This window comes from Lutra lutra, chromosome 5 (genome assembly GCF_902655055.1).
Source record: "Lutra lutra chromosome 5, mLutLut1.2, whole genome shotgun sequence".
Lineage (NCBI taxonomy): Eukaryota > Metazoa > Chordata > Mammalia > Carnivora > Mustelidae > Lutra > Lutra lutra.
The window spans coordinates 163534292-163543229 of NC_062282.1; the positions used below are offsets into that span (position 1 = coordinate 163534292).

At 47.8% G+C, this 8938-nt stretch overlaps 1 pseudogene; it reads left to right on the plus strand.

The window, feature by feature from the left end:
* The first annotated feature begins 1316 nt into the window (after window positions 1–1316).
* LOC125101303 (ral guanine nucleotide dissociation stimulator-like) lies at window positions 1317–6112 on the plus strand (annotated as a pseudogene).
* Window positions 6113–8938: the final 2826 nt, after the last annotated feature.

The window sequence follows — 8938 nt, forward strand, 5'->3', positions numbered from 1 at the left end:
ACAAAAGAAAAGAAAACAAAAGGACTTACACATGGCCAAAATGAATGAGGCTCAACAATGGAGCTGGTCAGTGTCAGGACTGGATCTTGTCTCCCATTCAAGAGCATGGGGAGATGTCTCCTATCTAGGATATCAATGATCACCCTCAGCCCAATACCATTTCCATGTCTATAGCCACTTCCTTCTAGACAACGTTTTCCAGAGCTCCCAGGTTCTCCTATGAGCTCAGGGTCTAGAGGAGACGATGGAGAAACAAGAAACAAAAATGTGAATGAAAAGAGCGATTGCTTCATAGGAAAAGAGCAAGGGATTAAAACTAAGTCCTGAGGTCCACCAGGTGAGGGGTATGACAGGGCTATGCTGAGATGACATTGAGAATTCCTGTGGCAGGAAAAGAAGGAGACAGCCCTGCACGAATCTGAGTGTATGAGCCTTGCAGAGGGCATCATGCAGCAGAGGATTGGAGGCAGAATTTGATGTTCCCAGAATGGAGGTTAGAAAGGAGGCCAAGGTGGCCAGAGGAAACTGAGGAAGAGAGCAGAGATGGAGGGTAGGAAGGCCATGGCCCAGGGCAGTTTGACAGTATCAGTGCCCTTCTCCCAGTGCTGTGTGACCACATTTCCACACACTCAGTGGCTGAACCCACAAACACTGTCTCTCGGTCTCAGGGGGGCAATAACCAACAGTGCTCAGCTGGTTGGGGATTTTGACAACACAAAGAGAGGACTTGCTTCACTGAGAGCCTAACTCACTTAGGGGCATTGGCCAGATACAACGCATCTCAAGACCTGAGTTCTTCTCTCTGTTGTTGACCCACAGTGCTAGGCCACGTGCATATGTCTGTGTCATGGTTCAACCTAAGTGCTTGTACTCCAGTGTGAGGATCTGAGAGAGAACATGTGTCAGAGTCAATATGGGGCTGGGCAATGGGCTTTTATAAATAATCTCAGCAGGGGCCTTTGGGTCATGTTGCCATGTTCTGTGGAATGGAAGTGAATCACTAAATCCAGACCACACTCAGGGAAGGGGGTTGCAAAAGGATGTATATAGAGGAGTTTGGGAACCAGTAGAGCCCCTGCATGGAGAAGTGGTGATGATCCCTGCAGAGTCCATGCCTTCCCCAGAATCAGGCTGGTAGGAAGGATTACTAGGCATGAACTCATCTCTTTGAGTTTCCTCAAAGGTGGGGCCCTGGATGTACCTAGTCATTCACTGGGGGCTCTGGAAAACGTTGTCTAGAAGGAAGTGGCTATAGACATGGAAATGGTATTGGGCTGAGGGTGATCATTGATATCCTAGATAGGAGACATCTCCCCATGCTCTTGTATGAGGAGGACCCCAGTTCATGGCAACTCAGTGAATGGACCCCTATCAACATCACACAGTTTGGAAGGGAGGTAATGGCTTGCATCACAGGACAGATAGTCTCTAGGGGTAAGGGTGGATTCAGACCATCAAGGTCCAAGGCTCCAGTCCCTTCTTTAGGGTTGTGCATTGAAAATTAGAAGCCTGGGGCGCCTGGGTGGCTCAGTGGGTTAAAGCCTCTGCCTTTGGCTCAGGTCATGATCCCAGGATCCTGGGATCGAGCCCCGCATCAGGCTCTCTGCTCGGCGGGGAGCCTGTTTCCTCCCTCTCTCTCTCTGCCTGCCTCTCTGCCTACTTGTGATCTCTGTCAAATAAATAACTAAAATAAAAAAAAAGAAAATTAGAAGCCTAAGGTCTTGGGAAGCTATTGCCCACCTCTCTGTAGGTGGGGCTGTCACCTTCTGGGACTCCAGAATGTGAGCACTGATGAACACATGTATGCACACAGGAGCAAGTGTGCATGCGCACACAAAAGCACACAAACCAGTTGAGACTGTGGGGTGGGATCTGACTAGTAGCAGATTCAAGAAGTTGATTAGAGGAAGGAAATTTGGTTGGAGATATTTGCTACATGTGACACTACTCCTCTAACATCATAGATAGTATCCAACCTATGCCTGTGGATATCTGGTAGAAGGGCTTGCTAGAATCATCTGTATTTTACAGAGAAGACCACTCCAGTCAGGCAAAATGGCTTATCTAGAGTAAAAAACAGGTAAGAATAGAGGAGTTGTGCCTGAAACCAGGTACGTTTCTAAGCTGATACCCTGGCTGGACCCAGATCTTCCCTGGGAGTCTGTGGAGAACGATGTGTTGTTGTCACTGTTTACAGATGTGGCCTTGCATGCAGAAAGGGTATGAGGAGATGGCAGACCAGAGCACTGTTTGTGTAGTTGTTAAGCCAGGAGTGGACTGGTAGGGGATCCCAGTCAGTGATGTCACTTCCTTGACCACAGACCCCAACAGAACTTGGAACCCCTATAACCAGGCACCCAGATTCTAGTGTAGTCCAGTATCAGGGTTACTTGGCTGGAGACATCTGATATGGAAAGATGTTCTCTTGCTTCTTGACTACTTCCAGGGGTTCTGGCTCCCAGAAACCCCAGGGGAATGGCTTTTTACATGCTGGAGACATTGGCTCAAACCTCAACCTCAATGCCTCAGGGTATTTGGCAGGAGATGCTATAAGGTACTTAATACTGAGCAGACTAGGCAATGCCCACCTCTCTGAGCCATCCAAGGGCAACCCCATTCCTTCCTCTTAAGTTTTAGGGAAAGAGAGCTATCTGTGGTTTCCCATCCATGGGCTGGGGGAGGTTGAGCACAGTGGATACCCTGGTAATCCCTTCTTGTTCATACCGATGTCATGGTGGGCAGGGTGGAAAGAGGATTCCCGAGGTCACTTTATCTGTGCCAGAACATATCCAAGGCCCTGAAGCTGTGCCAACGTTTCTCTCCTTGATGGAAGTGTGTGCATACTGGGGTGTGGTGTGTCTGGAATAGAGTGTCCTAGATCTGAAGACCAACAAATCCATCCAGACAGGGCTCTGAGGCCTCCTGCCTGGTTGCCGGGCACTGCCTCTGTAGAGCTCTACAAAGGAGATGGGGCAGAAGCTGAATGATGAGATCCCTGCTCTACCTCCTTGAAGGACAAGAAGGTGCCCCACACTGCCAACAGATCCAGTGCTGGCTCAGGGTGAGTGTACCCGAGTGCAGGTGCTAGGAGGAACTGACCCCTAGGGCACTGATGCAGCAAAAGAGTCCACTTCCTAGAAGCCGCCTAAGCTCCTAGAGTCCTGTACTCACAAGAATATGCATCCCATCTCTTCCCCAACTTGCCTCATAGTCCGCCCCATGCCTGGATAGAAGCAGAGGTCATTGTCACATATTTATAGGAATATTATTAAGAGACTTGAAACCATGTCTCATCCCATTTATCTAGAATCCTGTTGCATTGTGCTATGGGATTTTCTCTAAATCATGCTCCTAGGTGGCCCCCTTGGCCCAACAGTCCTTCCCCGAGTCTGCAAGTCTTGCAAATGATCATGGTGAGTTGGGAGACTTTTATCCAAGGGACCTCCAGCCCATGGTACAATGTCTCTTGCTTTGCCCTTTTGTTTTGATGGAACAAATCTTTGGGTCAGGAACAGGGGCCTCACTGCACTGCACCCCATTCCTGAAGGCCAGTCATTTATCACAGTGTATTGAGCCCTTTACTGATGCAGGACTTTGATGTGATCCCCTTTCTGTCACCAACACACAGTACTGCATCCTACATCCTCCATGCCCTAATATTCTAAGCCCTCTCACCTAAAACATCTCTGTGTTCTCATCTCAAGAATGGGATATGTTATCAGAAATCACAGGATCCATGCCATTCTCACAGAGAGGTGCTATCAATACTCAGCTCACAAAGTGACCTGAGATACTATCAAGTTCAGACATCATTTCCTTCAATTCTTTTATAGATGCCAAGAACATTTTTTTTTCTTTTTCCTTAAAGGTTTACTAATTGATTGGTCGATTGATGATTTGAGAGAGAGGCAGGGGGAGAGTGGGAGAAGCAGAGGGAGAGACAGAATCCTCAAGCAGACACTTCCCCTGTACACAGCCCTATGAGGAGCTCAGTCTCTGGACATTGAAAACTCTGACCTGAACCAAAACCAAGAGCCTTATGTTTAACCCAATGAAACACTGAGTCAACTATTCTTTTTAGGACTGTGGGTCCTATTGTCCCACCTCTTGCCATAAGTCACTGAAATCTGGGGTTCAGTCTTCCCTCCAATCCCCAGCTCTCTGGTGGCTATAGCACTGACTCATGTCTCTTCTGATTCACCTCAGGGTAAAAATGGATCAAACAGGAAGAGGAATGAGACCTCTGTGTTATGGACCAACCAGGCCAACACGCTGGAGACAGATTAAAATACCTGGTGCCTGCCTTCCTAAGAAGAGATCTTAAGTATGTCTACATGTTTCTGGGTACATACCAAGCCTTTGCCACTACCCAAGATGTACTGGACCTCCTATTTGCAAGATGAGCACCTTGCCCCTAACTTCCAAGTGTGATTTGGCCAATACCTGGTGTGATACTTTGGCATGTCCCCAAACATCACAAAGCCTCAATTTGCTACTATCTGGGGCAGAGTTATTATAGGGACTCAGTGGGGTCTTGTAGGGAAAGTACACCTGGGTGTCTGCTCCTGTGGAAAAGTCTGCTAGAGGGCCTGTGGTCAGGCAATTTTAGCATTCTCCTGCTACTCACGATGAAGCCTTTGCCTCATCCTTCACTATCACTATGGTCTTGCGCTGGGCTGTTTTGCCATTTAAAGGGAGATCTGAGACTCCATCTGGGGATCCTGGGTGTGAGTAAGGGGCCAGGCCCACTCACATATCTGTGATAGGCTGGTTGGGGCCCTTTCATTCATCAAGCATTCAGGAAGCCCCACTCAGTAGAGGCGTTTATCTAGGAGCTGAATGGGATCCTACAGAGAACAGGCAGCACCCCAGGGCTACAGACTAGTAGGGGGACAGATGATGAGATCCACAGGACATTTCATGTGGTGTCCCCTGGCCTCCTCTAGATATGGGTGCATTTTCTCCAGCTATGATGAGGTTGGCGGAGCCCAGGAGAAGCAGAACATGTGAGTGAGCTTTAGCTGATAAGGGAGGGCCTTCCCTCTCCACCAGCCAAGCAAGGTACTGTAAATTAGAGGGGTTGTTGACCCTTCAACACACATCTGTCATTTGTGCTTTAGGGTAAAAGGTCTGAGAGCTTCTTCTGGAAAATGGGAAGTTGTCCTGGGAGATGTGGTTGGTGTGTGAACACTGTGGGAGAGCATAGGGGGATGGAGGACATCTTGAACCCCTAAAAGGGTCATTCTCCCATCCATGCCCTCTCCCCAGCCCCTCTCTATCCCAGTTCTGGGACCCTGAACTGAGGATTTAGGAACCATCACACAGCATTCTGTTGGAAACTGGACACCGGATTCTCAGAGGTTCTCAGGAGACCCAGTGAGAGCTAAGGGAGCAGACATCCCACACTCTGTGGGATACTAGTGTCAGTGGAAGGAGACCCACTCACGGCACCTAGTGAATAAGGCAGCACATGTGTACAAGAGGTAAACGTTTGAGGCATTGGGAGGGTCCTGGGAAGGCTGGATATAGAGACAAAGTCCCTTGGTTTTCTCCTTGGTTGGATCTTCACAGAGCAGTGGCATGTGCAGTGAGGGTAATTAGGAGGCCAGACACCCACCCTCCTTGGCACATGCAGTTGAATTCAAGTGCAAGTGGGTAAGGAGACAGACTGAGGAGTGTGTCCCAGCTCCCCTGATAAGGACAGAAATGGTCACACCATTAATCAAGGACTCCCACTCACAGTGCCTTTTTGCCAGCCTGCTGTCTGTGACCAGGCCTGTCTCAGGCAGGACTTGCCAGATCACAGATGGGACCGAGACTAGGACTGGACTCTGACAGGAGCTGGAAACGCAGGGGCCCAGTTTTCCCACAGGGGTTCCCTGGGATATTGGTTAGGATGGGTGCCCTGTCCTCTGACTTCTCTGTCTACCTGTCTGTCCCTAGGGCAATCTATTCCATCTTGAGCACATGGCTAAAACAATACCTTGGGGATTTTTTCCAGCCCCCAGAATTACCCAGCCTGAATATGCTGCTGGCATACCCGCGGATTAATATGCCAGGCTCAGACCCTGGAGTGCCAGTCCAGCTTCTGCTTCACAGCTGCAACGCTTGAGCCCACAGAGCCAGAGCCTGGGGGTGAGGAGGACTGGGTTGGCTCATGTGTGCCTGAGAAGGAGACAGTGTGGGCCACAGGTTGGGCCGAGTTGAGTGAGTAGTCTCAGACCACTGTCCCCATGGGCTTCAGTTGGGGAGACCTTCCAGGGATTAGGTCTTGAACGCAGACCACACTGAGTGGTGGGAAAAGTTTCTTTTATTATAAGGCAAAAGGGAAGTCAGTCATGCTGATGATACTTTCTCTTCTTGGAGCTACAGCACCAGCCCCAGGAGCAAGGTCCTGATCCACCTCAGGAACTCGTCCCCAGCACCCACTCTGGCACCTGCTGCCATCTTTGGAGCCTGAGTTGGCCCACCCCATCCCTGCTGCTATGGCTCACTGGTCAGGAAAAGCAGTGACACCACTTGCCCTGTTGGGGCCAGTGCAGGTGGTAGTCAGGGCTCTAATTCACTCTCCTGAGATGGAAGAGCCATCGACCCCTTTGCCCAACCTGGAGGTCCAGCAGGGCCCTGCCCATGCTCCTGGGGTTCCTGAAGAGCCTAAACCACCACCTACCTCAGTGGAGCAACCAGCCTTAGACCCTGAGCATTATCTGGTGCAGGCTGCAGCCCCAAACAATGCCTTCCCCTCCCCTGTCATTTCCATCTTTATAATATTTGTGTTCTGTATACACCTGCGTAATGCCTTAATAGATTTTGTTCATTACAATAAAGTAGAATTTGAGTTTACATAAAATTTTACTCAGATCCTTTTCAATGGCTATCGAGGTCTCATTAGGTACATTCAGAGTTTGGCACAACCATTTACTTCTACAACATTTCTATCACAGGAGACACCCTGTGCTACTAATCACTCACCTGCTCATCTCCCTCACCCCAGTCCCTGAAACCACTACTCTTCTCTCTGTCTCTGGTACTTTACCTACTCATGGATTTTCATGTGCCGGAATCCTACAATTATGGGCATCTGTGTCTGTCTGCAGATCATAAGAGTGACTCCCAATTTTAAAAAATTTTATACAAATAACATTTTATTAGATAGGAATGTTCCTGAAAGAACAAAGATCACAGAAATCCCCCAAATGAAGTATTTTCATTATCTGTTGTAGGGTTCCCTTTTACAAGGATGCCTTGAAAAGCAGAAAGCACAAGAGAAATGTCTGGATCCATGAGACACTTTCAATTCTTTCATTTTCCTGGATAGTCTACATTGAAGTATCTAATGGACTATTATAAAATATTAAAATCATATCTTAAATATTCTCATTTATTGCTAATAAGTTAGGTAGTAAGGTAAATAGTTCTTTAGGTTTATCCAGACTATGTTTATTTAGTAAATAATGATTTAAATATGAAAAAAGAAGGCAAGTTCTTCTACCAAGAAATAATTGCCTATAAAACACAGTGTCCTTCTTCCTTGCCTTTCCCTGTAAGTGTAGTATATGTGCGCTGCGTGTGTGTGTGTGGCAGAGTGGGTCAGGGAATCTTCCAGGGCTGAGCTCTTGTTCTACCGTATGTCCCCACAGTGGACAGGCACTGTCGCTGGTGTCCCCTTGGGCATTCTCAGTGACAGCACTCCATCATTGAATAACTAAGCCATTTCCAATTATTTGACTCTCATAATGTAAGTGATAAGCATGTCTGTGCCATAAATCTCTGTTTCTTTAGGAATGATTCCTATAAACACCAATACTGAAACAGACTTTAACCACATTTTGGGGGGACTGGCTGCTGGCTCCTCTATGCCCTCTTTATTAAGGATAAGCATTGCTTTGGAAAGGAAGGATCCCAGGTTCTATAGATGAGAACTGAAGTCATGAGTAGGTGAAGCCACCAGTGATAATGTAAGGACCTATTTTACTGTCCCTGCTCCCCTTCCCTTGGGGGACTTAAAAACAATTCCCGGAAACCAGCTCCAGGTGTGGAGGCCAAGAAAAACAAGGCTGTACCCACCTCGAGTCTAGCCCTGACATAAGTACAGCCATCTTGGCAAAGCAAAAGCTGGTACCTTGCACTGTAAAAGTGGGTTAGCATAAGAATAGCCATCCTGAAGGCCGGGAAGCCATTTTTCTGGGCATCCCTAACCAGCCCACAGGGCGTATGTGACTTCAGATAAGAGAAACCAGCTAAAACCTAAGAAACAATTTAATCATATACCACCAGGGCGGTTAGGTGATGGTGCCACAGGAACCAGATGTTAAAGAAAAACATATAGTTAACTTGCAGAGATCACAATCCTGTAATACAGGAGTCTCCCTTGGATTGCAAATGTCCTAGTAATTTACAACAAAAAAGGCTATCTCTTCAATGTCCCAATTTCCAGAGACAAATGGCTCAGTTCCTCAAGGCCTAAGGTTGCCCTCCCCACCATAAAACTGAAGGACGCTGAGGCAGAAAGAAATGTAAATAAAGTTAAATTTCTTCTAAACCTAAATCTCACTTAACCGTCACAGTGATGCTGGGGTGCCAAAAGGTTAAACAAAGTTAAACTGTCAAGGTGGGGCACAAGATATGTATGTAGCTATGAAAAAGTCCCTTGAAAATGCTATATAGACCCTTGGCTTTGAGTGCTTGGGGTCCTTGTTGAAACCCGCTGTGCCAGGCAGATACTTGGACCCCAGCTAGCTGGAAATAAACCTCGCTGTGTGACTTGCATTATCGAGAGTGTTCTCTGTCTAATTGAGGGGTGGTCGACTCTGTACCCTAACAATGCCATCGGGGTATTGGGGGTGACCATAGAGCATGGAAGAGCCTGTGCACAATGCCCCTCATGTGTCCTCTCCCACATGCTTCCTTGCCTTGTGTCCTGGAACACACCTCACTC